Source organism: Taeniopygia guttata, chromosome 2 (assembly GCF_048771995.1).
Source record: "Taeniopygia guttata chromosome 2, bTaeGut7.mat, whole genome shotgun sequence".
NCBI classification, from domain to species: Eukaryota; Metazoa; Chordata; class Aves; order Passeriformes; family Estrildidae; genus Taeniopygia; species Taeniopygia guttata.
This window is the reverse complement of record NC_133026.1, coordinates 48,678,622-48,693,911: the sequence shown is the minus strand read 5'-3', so window position 1 is coordinate 48,693,911 and position 15,290 is coordinate 48,678,622. Positions and strand designations below refer to the sequence as shown.

The 15,290-nt window shown below is 37.1% G+C and overlaps 1 protein-coding gene and 1 long non-coding RNA gene across 2 annotated transcripts in view; one reads left to right on the top strand and one right to left on the bottom strand.

The window, feature by feature from the left end:
* The window catches only part of ARPP21 (cAMP regulated phosphoprotein 21), a 372,912-nt gene that overhangs the window by 46,922 nt on the left and 310,700 nt on the right, over positions 1 to 15,290 (top strand). The gene's annotated exons all lie outside the window — the stretch shown is intronic.
* LOC140682648 (uncharacterized) overlaps positions 1 to 15,290 on the bottom strand; it is a 31,159-nt gene that overhangs the window by 14,168 nt on the left and 1,701 nt on the right. Inside the window, exon 2 of the long non-coding RNA XR_012054631.1 lies at positions 1 to 15,290. This exon is cut by the window's left edge and continues 14,168 nt beyond it. This is a non-coding gene — a long non-coding RNA (uncharacterized lncRNA).

Genomic DNA, 15,290 nt, shown 5'->3' with positions numbered 1-15,290 from the left:
ATGTGACCGCACAGAATTGTTCATTGCTGGCTTTTACTGATATGGCTCACAGCCTCCTAAGATAATTTTTTATCATTGTGCATTTCATCTGCCATTTTTCTAGGGTGCCATGCAAACTAAGTAGTGTGCTTTTCTATTTCCCTGCAGACACATACTTCCATCAATAGTTTTGGGGCGGGTTTTTTTCAGTTTGTGAATACAGATAATTCAAACTTCATTCCAAGAAAATACAAGAGAAGTAAGGTTAACAATAGTACCTGCAAGTGCAGCTGAAACAATGCCTGAACTTTTCTAGGTCACAGATTTTTTTTTTTTTTTTGCTTCCACGCCACTGTCTGAGAAGCAAAAACATAAACCACAGAAAGAAAGGTTGGTACACAGGTGCAGTAGTTGCTATTGAACTGAAAACAGAGTGTGGTTTTTGTAGCAGTTGCCATAGAAACAAGATCATTTACAGAACATAATCCCATTAGGAGAAAACATTTTTAAACTGAGCTAATTGTACATGAGTTTATATTGCTTCACAACCTGTTTTTGGAAGATTTCATTTTTAGGATACTAATAAAAGACTGATTAAAAGCATTACACATTGTCCTAAATTGCCTACAGAAAGAGAGGAGATGGGAATTATGTAAATTATTGCAGGTTTCCTTAGATTGAAACAGTATGATCAAGGAAATTAATTCATGTCCTCATTTCTGTATTAAAAGTCACAAGCTAGCAGCTGTACCTATATTCTATTATCAGCTTGGTCACATTCTGATCCGTCTAAAAGCATTCCTCAAATGGCTCTTTTCCTTAGAGAGTCTGTTCATTCCTTTAGATGTCTCCCTGTTCTAGAAATTTTGGTGACATTTCCTCTGCACTGATCTGCACACTAAGAGATGTAAAAAGCCTGTTGATAATTGACAGAAAGCAAGCTAATGGATTGTAAAAATGCAGAATGAATAAAACTAAGATGAAGTGTTTCACCTGTGGGAAGACAAAATTGGATTTAGGAAAAAAATCTGAGAGTAAAAAGGAATGCTGAGATCTGCAGGTGCCATAAGGAACGAGGGATTTCCAGCTAAATACCCTAGAAGTTCAAAAGCCTTTCCTTTGTATTTTAGCCTTGCTCCAGAGAAATGTTGCTGCCAAATACGTGTATAAAAGGAATAGAGATGTCAATGGTCAAGCAGCAGGACTGTATCTATTGAATTATAACTGATGGGACCGTTCTGCTTAGTAATGGCTCAGGCCACCAATCGCATTTTCATTCAAGATGTGATCTGAAGATTTCATTGGCACTGCAAGTCAAGGAGGTCAAGAGCTCAGAAAGTTTCAAAAGGGATTTGGATATCTATATAGCAGCTAAAAATACCTGGAGTTACACAATATTGGTGATTATGCCTCTTTGTCTTCTCTGCCTTTCTAAGCCTCTCTGCTCCACTGAGATCCTGTTAGACCTGAAGCAGATGGGGGTCAGTGCTGTGGGAGTTGTGGTGTGATCTGTATGGACACAAACTCCCATGCAATACAGCAACCCTATATAGCTTGGGAGCAGCAAACACCACAGCTCTAGAGGCCAAACTGGATCTTGGTATGTGGGTTTATAGTTTTATATAAGCTTTCCCTAATTTCAGCTGGATCTTTTCCAGCCTACATAGATCCCTGGGAAACTATATTTTAAATATACAAGCGGAGTAAAACACGCATTCACCTCCAGCATGAGGGGAGGTAGAGAGCTCAGAGCCCAGCTCATTTTGGTCAGGGACACATCAAAGACTGTTTTATGGAATTGAAATGTCTATAAGAAGAGGTTATGGAACAAATAGTTGGAGTTAGTGGTGACCTTACACTGTAATTGAAGTCAAGGATAAAACAGTGGAATTGCGAGAATTGTGAGCTGTGGTGTGTTGGCTCTTGTCTAAAACTGCTGAAAGCCTGGAAGATGGCAAATGTGACACCAGGCTTTTAAGAGCTTTTAAGGACTTTTAAAGGGTTCCAGATAAGATCATGGCAACTACAGGATGTTAATCTGGAGAGATAAATGCAAATCTGTCTGTATCAGTCAACAGAAAAGGAAATAGAATAGGAAATTTATAGAACTTGGCTTTAGCTTAAAATGCAAATAATTAAAAAAAGGTTTGTCTCACAAACTCATGTCAACAGCCATGTGGACAAGGAGTTCCAGTTGATAAACTCCACCTGTAACATGAAACTTGCATTTCTAAAAGGCGGTTTGTGAGGTCCATCATCAAAAGAAAAGGAAAATTAATAAGACATAACAATGAATGTCTTTATATAAATTGCCAAAAGGTAGAAAAGACAATGAGGATCGATCACTGCTTCCTGCCATAGAGAAGTTGCTGATAATGTTCTGTAGGGAACCATGCTATTGAGCACATGTATAAATGACCCAGAAAAGGTACTGAACAATGTTACGATTAATTTTCTAATTACACTAAAGTAAACAAGGAAAAAAGAAAAAAAAAAAAAGAAAAAAAAATCTTGTTGAGAAATTAAAAAGGCAGGTGAAATTCAATGTAAGTGTAAAGCAATGTATAGGGGAAACAGGATCCAAACTTCACATATCAGTTACTTGTTCTGAGATGACCTTTAGAGATCAAAGTGAAATTTTAGGATTAGGGCTGTAATGGTTAAAAAACAAAACAGAGGAAAACCTGAAATTACAATCTTTAAATTACTCAAATCTGAAAGAGTATTCAGGGAGTGTTTCATCTACAGACATGGACCTGTTGGAAAAATTTCAGATGAGGGCTAGCAAGATGATTAGAGGAATGGAGCACCTCTCTTATGAGGAAAGGTTGAGAGCGTTGGGATTGCTCAGTCTGAAAAAGAGACAGCTCCAGGGTAACCTAGCTGTGGCCTTTCAATACCTGAAGGGAGCCCACAAAAAAAGGTGTTGACAGACTTTTTACAAGGGCATGTAGTGACAGGACAAGGGGGAATGGATTCAAGCTGAAAGAGAGTAGGTTCAGATCAGATATTAGGAAATTTGTTATTGTGGAGGTGGTGAGGCTGGAACAGATTGTCCAGAGAAGCTGTGGATGTCCCATTCCTGGCAGTGTTCAGGCCAGGCTGGATGGGGCTCTGAGCAACCTGGTCTAGTGCAAGGGAGGTATCTGTGACAGGGGGCTTAGAACTAAATGAACTTTAAGGTCCCCTCCAACCCAAACCATTCTATGATTCTAGGTGCTCTGTGCTTTCTTGGGCATCTGCTTTTCAGCAGAAGATGATTGAAGAGGCAGCCTTGACCTGTTGGCTACAGCCATTGTTAATCTACATGCCCTTTTATCTTGACCTGGAAGTGTACACAAAGATATTTACAAAGTTCTTGTCACTCTTAAGTTCCTCTTCAGAATGAAAATACTCCTATGAATGGTTTTCAAATTAATGAAGTAACTTTACAAAGTTTATTGTTCTTTCTTCCTTCTAAAAAAAGCCTGCTATATTAATAGGTGGCAGTACACCCATAAATAGAAAAGAGAATATTTGATGTACTGACAGGATTAAAATATTTGACTTTTCTAAGTAGAAAGCATGGAAAATATAAATTCTATCAGAAGAGCTCTCTTTTTCCTCTTCGCAAAAACTTTAGGGAAGAGGGAGAATAGGTAAAAAATAGTGTAATGCCTCTGAATTTGCAAAAGACTGTATGAATCCAAACAATAGATGGCAATATTTTTTTTAAATCAGCCATTAAATGATACATTGAGGCACTATTAATACTGTATTATTTAGAATTCTTTTATGTAGTCAACATGATATAAATTATTGGGATGGCATTCGGCTTATTTTTGTCATGATCTACTAAAAAGTTCCTTGAAAACTCTTCAGCTATAGTTTTTCTACTTAAAAATTTTTGTCTTGCAGCTGAACTTTAAAAAATAATAACTCTTCTGCAAAAATCTCTTGTCATTTTAAGAAAAAACAAGTTGTTTTTAGTTAGCTGAAGTGTCTCACCTTATATGGTAAAAATTGAAAACTGGGTGACAGGTTTATGAAAAGGAAGAAGTAAGAATCTCTAAAACCTTTTATTTTTAGAATTGTCTTACAATAAAACCAAGCAGATTCTTATGTAAACATGTGAAAATAGCAAAATAGAAAGGCTTAGTTAATACAAAACAAAGGGAAAAAAAACCGCATTGAAAATATTGGATACTTTCATTCTCCATCCTGTTTGAAATCTTAAATGATCACACCTTTGCTTAAGTGTGCTAGTTAAAAACTAACTTCTTGGCCCAAATGGAATGTTTTCATTTCATTGTTCATTGCACCTCATTAATCTTGTTCTTTAAGGTCAAAACATAAGTGACTCTCTCTCTTTATTCTTTATGCTTTTCCTTTTCTATATCAACTAAAATATCCAAACCCTAAGGATAGCTATTATGCCTTCAGTAAGAAAAATGCGTTGCTTGCAAAGCAACTTTGATTCTTGTTTCCATTGGAATTTTTTAGTCACATTTAACATTAATGCCAAATCATGTAGTGCTGACCTATTTGGCACTCAGTTGATTTTACTAGGTCATTAAAAAGAAATTTTAGACAAAACCGTTTTAGTTTGCAGCCTTTTTAGATCATGATGCTCTGTCTTGTTCTGGACAACAATAACATTTTATACAGAAATTAATCAACAATTATGATGCTAGAATAGCATTAACCCCTGCACTCCACATTGTTCAACTCTTAAGATGACATGTCAGTCACAAGACATGTCAGTGTTGGAACAATTTTTAAAGTGAGGTTAGGTCTGCTCTGTCACTACTTAAATCAGACACACAGTAAAATACATATGAGGCTGCTGCCCATGAGACTGCTTCCCATGAAAGTTATGAATCCTGAGAAAGCTCTGTATCCCTGAGTCATCTAACACTTGGATCATTTTAGATTGCTTAGGGTTTTGGGCTCTCCAGAGACAATGTCTCTCAAGAGACAACAAGGCCTCATATGAATTTATTAAAACACTCCAGTTTTAACCCTAAAAGCTATTTGGGGTACTGTTTTGTTTCCCCATCACGCTTAAGTGAAATTTACCTCTTCAAAACATTAATGCTGTGAGCATTGAAATTGATGATCTCATCATGTAAATTGTTATTAAGCATTAGGAATCTTCATCTGCACATTAAAGACTGGTCTAGATCCCTAAATGCTGAACCAAAAGGTAAGCTCTTTCTTCAAGGTTGTGGTAATTTGTGCCGTTCACTCAGCCACTACTCTAATAGTCTCTCATTCAAATGATAAAATAGGAAAAAAAGATATTTTTTAAATCTTAGCTGTCTGTAATTGATGCCTTTCAGTTGAAGGATTTTCAGATGGAGAATTACCTTGAATTCTCATCTTGAATACTGTGTGTAGTTTTGGTTTCTGCCAGATAAGAAAGATATTAAGTTATTGGAGAATATCCAAAGGAGGGCAACAAGATGGTGAAGGGCCCTGAAGGGAAGCCATATAAGGAGCAGCTGAGGTCACTTGGTCTGTTCAGCCTGGAGAAGAGGAGACTGAGGGGAGACTTCATTGTGGTCTTGAACATGCTCAAGATGGGAAGAGAAGGGGCAAACGCTGATCTCTACACTCTTGGGACAAGTGACAGGACCTGAAGGAACAGCATTAAGCTGAGTCAGGGGAGGTTTAGGTTGGGTATGAGGAAAAGGTTTTTCACCCAGAGGGTGGTTGGGCATTGGAACAGCTTCCCCAGTCAGTCATCACAGCATCAAGCCTGACAGAACTCAAGAGCATTTGGACAATGCTCTCGGGCACACGGTGTGACTCTTGGGGTGTCCTGTGCAGGGATAAGGGCTGGACTCGATGATCCTTGGGGATCCCTTCCAACTCAACATAGTCTGTGATTCTGTAATTAGTGCTGAAGTTCTTTCTCACTTTTCACTTTTTCCTGCTCCAACCACAACTGAGTAAAGCACACTGAGGCCTTCAGATGCAGGCCTTCATTGGCCCGAGACAGGGTGTTGGTGAAAGGTACTGACTGGCAGCTACTGATTCAGTAACTTTGGGGATCACTTTCTAGACTTCTGGTGCTGCTTTCCTTAATTCCAGAAGACTGCTTTAACTTCATCATTGATTTGGGCGTGAAGCCCATGTTATCTTGCATGAGTATGGTAACATGAGGTCCAGGGGACAAAGTCATACACTGAAAAGAAACTATGATGAACAACTGCATATATATTGGGCAACATTTAGTAAACATGGTTTTATTACGTTAAGGAAACTTTTCTCTTTATTGCCTTGCAGCTGGGCTGCAGCACCCAATCCTTCTTCAAGCAGATTCTAGTAGTTCTTCAATAATTTCAATATCATAACTGTGTTATTTTTCTGTGTTAAAGCACTATATATTGATCCTGATGCTGACTTATCAAAACATGATTGTTTTTGTTATTTGCAGACAGTTTATGAATCTACAAATGATCTGATTCTTTTCCCATCAGGATTTTGTATGTCTCAATAGTATCCTTTTGAAGTAACCTGTAGTCATTTTAAATTGTATTGTACACTATCCATTACAGTAGCTTTCTTTATTTAAGTAAAATAAAATCTCTTCCTAAGTTGTCTCTCTTTAGTGCTAGAGCTGGGGAAAAAAAAATTTCACCTGTGTGATCCCTGAATTTTTTTTCCAAAAGAAACTTGGACCATATATTTTGCAGATAATGAAATGTTCTTTTTGCACGTTTTCTCCTCAGGTATTTTCCCTTCACCTTTATTTTCCTTGTTTCAATTGAGACTGGCAGTAGAAGCCTCATTCAAAAGCCTCCCTTATAAGATTCCCAGTCCAACCTGCATTTCAACAAATTCAACAAATTGAATTCAGCAATTGAACCTGCAATTCAACAAATTGAAGAAAAACTAGTAAATCTTAAATCAGAGTGATTTGAAACTGTCCAAACCAAACTCCAAGTCTTATAAGTTTTTCACATCAGGCTGCTGTAACACATTCTATATTTAGGCAGGAAATTCGAGAACCTTCAGCTAGGAAGTAGAAATAGTTTACATATCTGTATTTGATGTTTCTGTTTGCTGCCTCTAAAAGTCAGTCTTTTGTTATTTCTTTTTAGTGTGACTTCTTCCCTATGATGGATTATTTCAGAACTGTGTATTATGCAAAGTAATAGATATGGGTTCTGAGAATACATTAAATTTCATCCAGCTGCCTTCCATTTTGTCACGCTAGCATTGAGCTGAGCAGTCCAGACAAAGGCAGCACTTATGGGCACAAAGGCTGCATGTGGAGCAACTGCTTGTGTGCAGTTTGGCTCTGGGAAATGCAGCAAAGTATCCAAACATCATCCTAGTTCTGGATGTTTGTATATAGCCTGATCCAAAGACCATGGAGAAGAAGGGTACTTAAACTCTGGCAGAGTTTGAATACAAGGATAATAGTTTTTCCCTTTTCTCATGAGTAGAGACATCTCAATATCTTATTTTTTAGTTTTCAAAAGAAACAAACAAACAAACAAAGGCCCTTTCGTTTCACCAATGTTGATTAACTTTCATACTGGAGCTTTTACTTTGTGTTGGTTCTAATGAATTCTATTATAGTAGCTACCATGATAAATTGATTTCCAGGGAAGGGTAGCCTACTAGGTAGGTACTACAGTACCTACATTCCAATTAAATAAAGCTTGTGGAATTAATTATTTAATACTTTGTAGGGAGGGAAAAAATGCTAAATTTTGAGGCTACACTTAATATACTCCACTTTCACAGAAAATGGCAAGTATCCCTTTCCTTGCCAGACATTAAATTTTCTCATTTATCCAAAAGAAGTCTACAAGACTTTAGTTATCCCTTGTTGTTTCTAAAACAGAAGTTTCAAAGCAAATATAATTACTGAGTTCTAATACGACTTGCATTACTCCTGACAAATGCTATTATGATCCCTCCCTACAACATTAATGTATAGGATCTGATGAGATATAATTATCTAATCCCTGTATTGTAAGTATGAAGCCTAAGCTTCTTTCACTCTTTTTTCTTAAATTATTAAAATCATACAAATGACTAGAAAAAAATCTTTTCTTGTTGCTTGAAGTTTTAGAATCACCATTCTGAGCCACACAGAGGTCCCCTTAATGACTCTTTTGAAAAATATATCAGGAAATAAACTTGTCCCTTGAAAGAGATAAAAAGACTAGAAACTGTAAACTGCATTTTATACAACAAATATCTTTCTAGAGAACCCACTCTATACAATATTAAAAAAAAAACAACTTCTGCTCTGTTTTCATCAAGGTCAAATCTATCTGACCTTCTCCTAGTATTTTAAAAGGGTTCTTGTGGGAGGAAGTGGTAATGATTTTCAAAATGCTTCAGGAAGTGAATGTCACATCTGAGAATATCTAGTCTAAAGGTAAATGTGTTACACATTGACATTTTTAGGTAGTTCAATGGGTTAACTCATTGCAACAGGTCACAGGTATTCAGATTTAATAGGTCTTTTCCAAAAATCCAGTAACAACCCTTTGTAACCACAATCTCTGTTCTGTGTTGAAAAGGATGATGTTTTGAAAATCTCCATTTAAGTAAATCTCTTCCTTTTTTCAGTGGTAACTATGTATGTATTTTTACAATTGCCTTTGAGAGTCTCAGGCACAGATCACTTATACTGGAGTTGGTGAGCTCTCTTAATTGTGATGGTCTCAATCCAAAGAATAAAGAAAGGATTCAAGTAACCCCAGTATCTAACTGTGTAACCCAAACACTGAAAACAGTTAAGATGGTGGTAAGCCAGGAACCCAAATGTACTTGCTTATGGCAATCTAAATGAGAAGTTATGTGTTAAATAGTAATGCACTGGGACTCAGAGAGGATGAAAAATGCTGGTCAAAGGTATTCCTGGCAAAGAAATGACAGTGGCATTTGAGTGCAGTGTTGAAACAGTCCTCTCTTAGACTAATGAAAAGTAGTGCCATGTGAGGACTCACTTAATCAAACTGTCCATCACTAAATATAAGGCTTACTTGCCTTTGATCTTTGCAATGTCTCCTCAGGGAATTTTCACTAAAGCTTCAGTTCAATAACTGGTGTGGTAGTTTTTTTTATATATATATATATATATATTTTTTTTTTTTTTTTTTTTTTTTGACAGAGAGCGAGAACTAAGCCTTGCTTCTAAATAAGTAGTCTTATGGTACCTGCTCACAAAAAAATCTGAGTATGTCTGGAAGGAAAAAAGGGTGGCAAAGGGAAGATCTTTTTTGTCTTGCCAAGGGAAGGGAGTTTTTTGGCATATTTTGGAATATGCCTGAGATCTTTGCAGTCTCTGAATTTTTCAGATTAAAAAAACCCCACAAAGTCAACGGACTTATTCAATTCTCTACTAATATTGCTGTGTTAGGGAATATTGCTTTCAGATCCCATCTCCAGAGGTTAAGATCCTAAAGACAATTATTGTTTTGTGATTATGCTTGGAAAACATCATTCCATAATTGTATTGCTTTCTATATTTTTACCTGTTCATGCACTACTGTCCAATGTCAGAGAATGATTAAGATAGAACTTTTCATCTGAGTATGGCTAGTCTCATGTCATAGTTTTGGTTGAAATCAAAACATGCTTCTGAATTTTTATTTTAACACAGACACCTCTATCATAACAAAAAGGAACAAAACAAGATGCTTTTTAATATCGCACTGATAGAAAGTGTAAGAATAGAAAAAAGGAATGGGCAACTATATGTCCTTGGATCCTCCAATTTTCAGGTGGTTCTGAGGATCTTTTACACTTAATTGGCATTTCTGTGGGTTCTACTAGAGCACATAGCTTTTTAGATGCCATTTTTGTTTGACCTCTTTGGTAGTTGTTACAAAAATTTAACAAGCCTGGAAAAGAAGAGACTGACTCCATACATTTACCATAGTATAAAATCTAATGAATTCCTTTTCTCTTGTTCTTATTTAAGTGGGAAACAATATAAAAATAATACTTTCAAAACCACATAAGTAATTTTGACTATCCTACAGCACTTGCTGGACATTTCTAATACAAAATTAATTTGTTAGCCACTCCAGAATATTTCTCGAAAGCAACTTAGGGGATGTGCTCTGAAAGTTCGATTCCATTCTGAAAAGTGTCAATACTAAAGTGTCACCTTTTAACTTTTCAGGTCTGTTCCATATGTGTTCAGAGTTTTATCTGTTGACTTCTGTGGCAAAAATATGTCTCCAGTGTTTGTTTTACTCATGTTCATCCTCCAGAAGTGGCACAGCTCCATGAAGAGATCTTGATTCTGCTCCTTTCTGTGTATATCATTAGAAGTGCTTTCTGAGTTTTAATTAAAGGATACATCAGATAGCCTCAAGAGACTGTATCTGACCCAGCAATGTTGTGCTAGTTCAATATATACATAGATGGAAGTGGAATTACTGAGATGTGATTACAGATCTAATTAGTTCTGCACATACATTATTTACTGATGGTCATGTAGCAGAGAGGGAAGATCCAGACTGACTTCAAATGCATAGTAATTTTTTAGAATTGCTACTGGGAGAGAAACTGGGAAGCAAATTGCTTGTCTCTAAAACAGATTTGATTGGAAATTTCAAAGACATTGTTCTGAACTCCATCCTGCCATTTTTACAGGACTGCTTTTCTTAGAATAATTCTTTGGATTCTCAAGCAGTGGAGTGTATCCAAAGAAGGACAACAAAGAGGGTGAAGGGTCCAGAGCACAAGTCTGATAAGGAGTGGCTGCAGGAGCTGGCTTTGTGCACTCTGGAGAAAAGGAGGCCCAGATACCTGCAATTTCCTTTCTGGAAGGAGTCTGTAGCCAGGTGGGGGTTGGTCTCTCCTCCCTAGTAACAAGTGACAGGATAAGAGGAAACAACCTCTTGGCCAGCGGAAAGTTGCACCAGGGGAGGTTTAGATTGGATGTAAGGAAAAATTTCTTTACGTAAGGGGTTGTCAAACATTGGAACAGGCTCCTCAGGAAGTGATGGAATCACAGTCCCTGGAGGTATTTAAAAGATATGTATGTTTGGCACTTGGGGACATGGTTTAGGTCTGGCAGTGCTGGGTTTATAACTGGATTCAATGACCTTAAAGTTCTTTTCCAAACTAAATGATTCTAGGATTCTATGACAGTGAGGTCATTTTAAAGTTTCTTGATTTGTGTGTTTTTGGCCTTGTGTACCTGAGAAATTTTAATGAAATGATCCTTTCATCAATTTCTGTTCAGAATTGTTGCAAAATATTATTTTTAGCTTGCTAGTGAGACTTCTTTGTGTATATGACTCATATATGCCATGCTGCTGAGCTTATATTTATTATTTATACAGCCATGCATATTCCATGAAATGGACATCTCTATCACCTTCATTGATGCCTGAAGTTTTATGGAGAAAAAAACAGCTCTAAAAAACAGCTTTTTATTTAAGATGGATAGGAAGGGCTCAAAACACAAGCTTTATTTCCCTTTAGATCCAAGCTGCATCAAAGCCCTCGAGTATTCTCATGGGGATTAACTAAAATTCTGTAATTTACCATGGGTTAATATTTGGATGCTTGTTCTCAATTCAAATTTCCTGGCTTCAACAGAGCATAAGTTCCTCACTAGGAAAGGTCAAAAAAGATTTAATCATAAAAACATTATTGTGATGCTCACAAGCTTGGAAACTGTGGTAATTAATATTGTATAGAAGTGAAAACCTATAATGGGATTAAAATTGTGAAGAAAAGAAAAAAGCATTTCACCTCCAAAACTCTTCAGCCTCCCATTGTAGTAGATTTGGATTCTTTAGTAGATTAAACAAATAGCAATTACATTGGAAGGTTCATAGGACTAGACTTATGCCATATTATTCAGTTGAATGTAGTTTTAGAAATGAGTTATTACAGTATTTTCATATTTTCTGCTTGCTTTGCCTTTATGCACCATTTAATTTACAAGTGTTATCTAGCTGCTGTTAGTAAAGTTTTCACCTAGGAGAGATCTATAGGCTTTTGTGGGTAGCTCTTGTTCACTCCCTGGATGATCACTTATTTTAATGAGAGAAATAAACATGGTGGGAAAGGCTCTTAGGTGAATTGTTTCTATCTCAAAATACTTTTCTACACTTGTATCATCCTTGATGCAGCAAAACCAAAAAAAATCCTTTCATAATTGCTGTGATATACTGCTTTTAATAGCCTGGTAAAAGAGAAGGAATAAAACTGAAATGCTAGCTCTTGTGACTGAACAGAGAACAGAACAACAAAGATGGGTGGAGGTGGAGAATCAGTTTAAGCCAGCTCAGTGACTACTAAAGCCAGCGCAATATTGGGGAACAACATGTGTGTGAAACCCACAAAAGAAGCTGTCCTGTAAATCTGTCGCTCTCAATGGATTCATCTCTCAGGGGATTGCATGCAATTGATGTGATGTTGGAAAAAATAAATTAACTCTGTGTTATTCTTTGCTTAGTAGGCTATTATAGGGCTCATTGCTTCAGGCTGTTGACCAGCTTGTTGGTGACATTTTTGTCCATTCATTAGGGAAAGGTGAATCAATATTGGTTATTAACAGTGCTTTTGTTGCTGTGAGCCTCCCTTGCATATGGAATATGATCACAGGATCAGCTATGAAGCTCCCAGCTCTAATATTGATTATATGCATGAAACAGAAATATAATCAGCAGAAGCCAGCTTCTGCCTTTTGCTGTCCCCTGCTATAAATTATGATGGATCATTTTTAAGGGTCTCTTTTCAGATCATTGGGAAGAATTTTATTTTTCAGATTAAAAAATATTCAGGCATGGGCATTGCCATTGATCTCAGTCAATGGAAATGCTCAGTCATCAGCACCTTAAGATGCCTCTGTATTCTGATTGGATGCTGTCTCATCCATGAAGTGTTCCTCTCTTGTCTCCTCAAGATTGCACTCTGGATCAACCTCCTCATTTTCTTTTCCCAGGAGCATGGGATTCATTCACGGGATGCTTAACTCTAGCATTGAAACTTTAGGTGTTTAGTCAAAAAATCTGGGCCTACTGTAGTCCATGTAGGAGACCTCTCAATGGGCATTTGGAGATGTTTGTCAGAGATAGAGAAGATAAATTGTCCTCTTGAGCATCACTTCCCACTGCCAACGTAAGTAGTCTGGTCAGCTAGCTGTGTGTAGTGGCTTACTTTTTAGCCTAAAGAAAGATTAAGCTCATTCTATTTAACACTGTCTTCTGAGATAGTACACAGGCCTAGGCAACATGCAAGGTGTAATGAATAGTAAGTCAAAACAAAAAGGCTCAAATTTTAATCATGCACATAAAAAAATGGTATGCCAAAGCATACAGATTGTATTGACTCTAGCATGTAAAGATAAACATATAAATATAATATCTAACAGTCTATTTATCTCCTTACTTAATATCTAGAAGGAAATTAATCCTAAAGAAATCTGAATGTTTTGTTCTATTATTTCTCTCTACTTTAAATGCAATGTTGTCTCCTCTACTATGTTACTTGAGATGACACATATATTTAATATATATTATTTTAGTCTGAAGGAAGTAAAGGAATATGATCCCCATTTCACAGGTGACGAAGTGTGACAGGCCAACCAATGCCTGAATTTAGGCTCCTTTCTGATTCAATTTCACTATTTTTAGATGACAACAAATTAACTTAGAAGGACTTGCAGTAGAGACTTCAGCTGATTTCCCACAATACAGTTTCACACACCAGATCTCTTTTTTTTTTTACTATTTATTTGTGAAAGTCTACTGGCTCATCAGTCTTAGTTTAGAGAGAGAGCATTCTTTCCTTGGAAGAATTGCACTATCCTATTGGACACAGCAGCAGCTTTTATGTACCTCTTGAATGTAGCCTGAATAATCAGCCAATTCTGAGAAGAAAAGTGGATAGAAATGGCTTCTTTACTTTTGAGAGATGAGACACAGGGATGTTTTAAAAAATAAATGTTTTTTTCTCCTGGGTTTTTTGTGGTGAGAAGTTTCCCTCTCTTATTTCTGTCCAAAATTTTCTTCCTCTTCTCTTTTTCCCTGAACATAATATTTTAAGGATTTGGACAGTGTATTTTTCCTTTGATTTACTGCAAAGTATTTGCACCACTATCTACTTTTTAGTTTTTCAATAAGAAACTTAGTGTGCTAAGTATTCTAGTTGTGATTTTTCTCCCTGTTCAAGAAACTTCCTTATTTGCAGCATCCCATCCTGATTTGTCTTTCTTTGCTGAGCTGACATTATCATAATGACACACGTAACTAGTTTTAGATGGTAGAGAATCAGCTAAAGCTGTGGTAGTCAGCGGGGAGCAGAACACAGAGCTTTTAGAGGATCAGCCATGCTCTGAAGACTCTGATCTCTTTCTCCCTCCCCATGGGAAGGAGACATGGCTTTGCTGACATTCCAGTGACAAGGTGTGATGAGTCTGGGCCAATGAGTCTCTAGCCAATTGATTAGATGCTAATAAAGAGTTAACAGCTGCAAAGGTATAGTTTAGTAAGTATTTCAGGTAAGGATTGCCATTTTTTAATAACTTGGGAGTGGGCAGGAGCAGGGAAGTGCCATGCATAAAAACACTGATATTGGGAATTTTCTGTTTTCATTCAGAGCCCAAGTCAGCACAGGTCTTCCTAAATCTATGCTGCTGACATAAATACCTGTATCCGTTGTGCATGGATCATACTTCTAACAACATGATCAGCAGTTTCCCATTAATTTCAGTGAAGCTTGAGTCAAGCTTGAGTTAATTTCTTCTTTTTGTTGCTATGAAGTCAAATTTGTTAAGGATTTCATCTTTAGCTTCTTCTTCTCTGCTACCCCAAGAATGATTGGTAAAAATGAGACTGTGTAGATAGTACAGCCCAAATTGCATAATACCCATGGGTGTATAGAAGCAACTTTTGGACTTCTTAATATTTTCTGCCAGTTTCTGTTAAGACTTTGGATTTAACACAGTCATGGCTTTGGGACTGACTGGCAAAATTCATTCTGCAGTGCTGGTTGGGAAAGAGAAAAGAATCCCCTTTTCCTCTTAATTTTTCAACATTCAGCCTTTGGTAAGCTCCAACAGGGGACTTCCAGGTTCCCCTAAAAGGTTTGAAATGTGTCAGCTCCAGAGACTTTCAGCAAGACCTGCAATCCCCTAAGACACTGCTAAAAATCTCTCCTGGGTGTCTGTTCTTTTCTGCTGGTGATGGCGGCAGGCTGCTGATCTCTTCAAAGCAGGTCCTGTGGTCAGAAAGGTGTTTGCCTCCCCCTCCAAGGATGAATGTCTGTCAACAAGGTGGTTCATTGGCATTCTGCTGTGAAGATGGAGGAAATCTGCCCGTAGCGACACACCA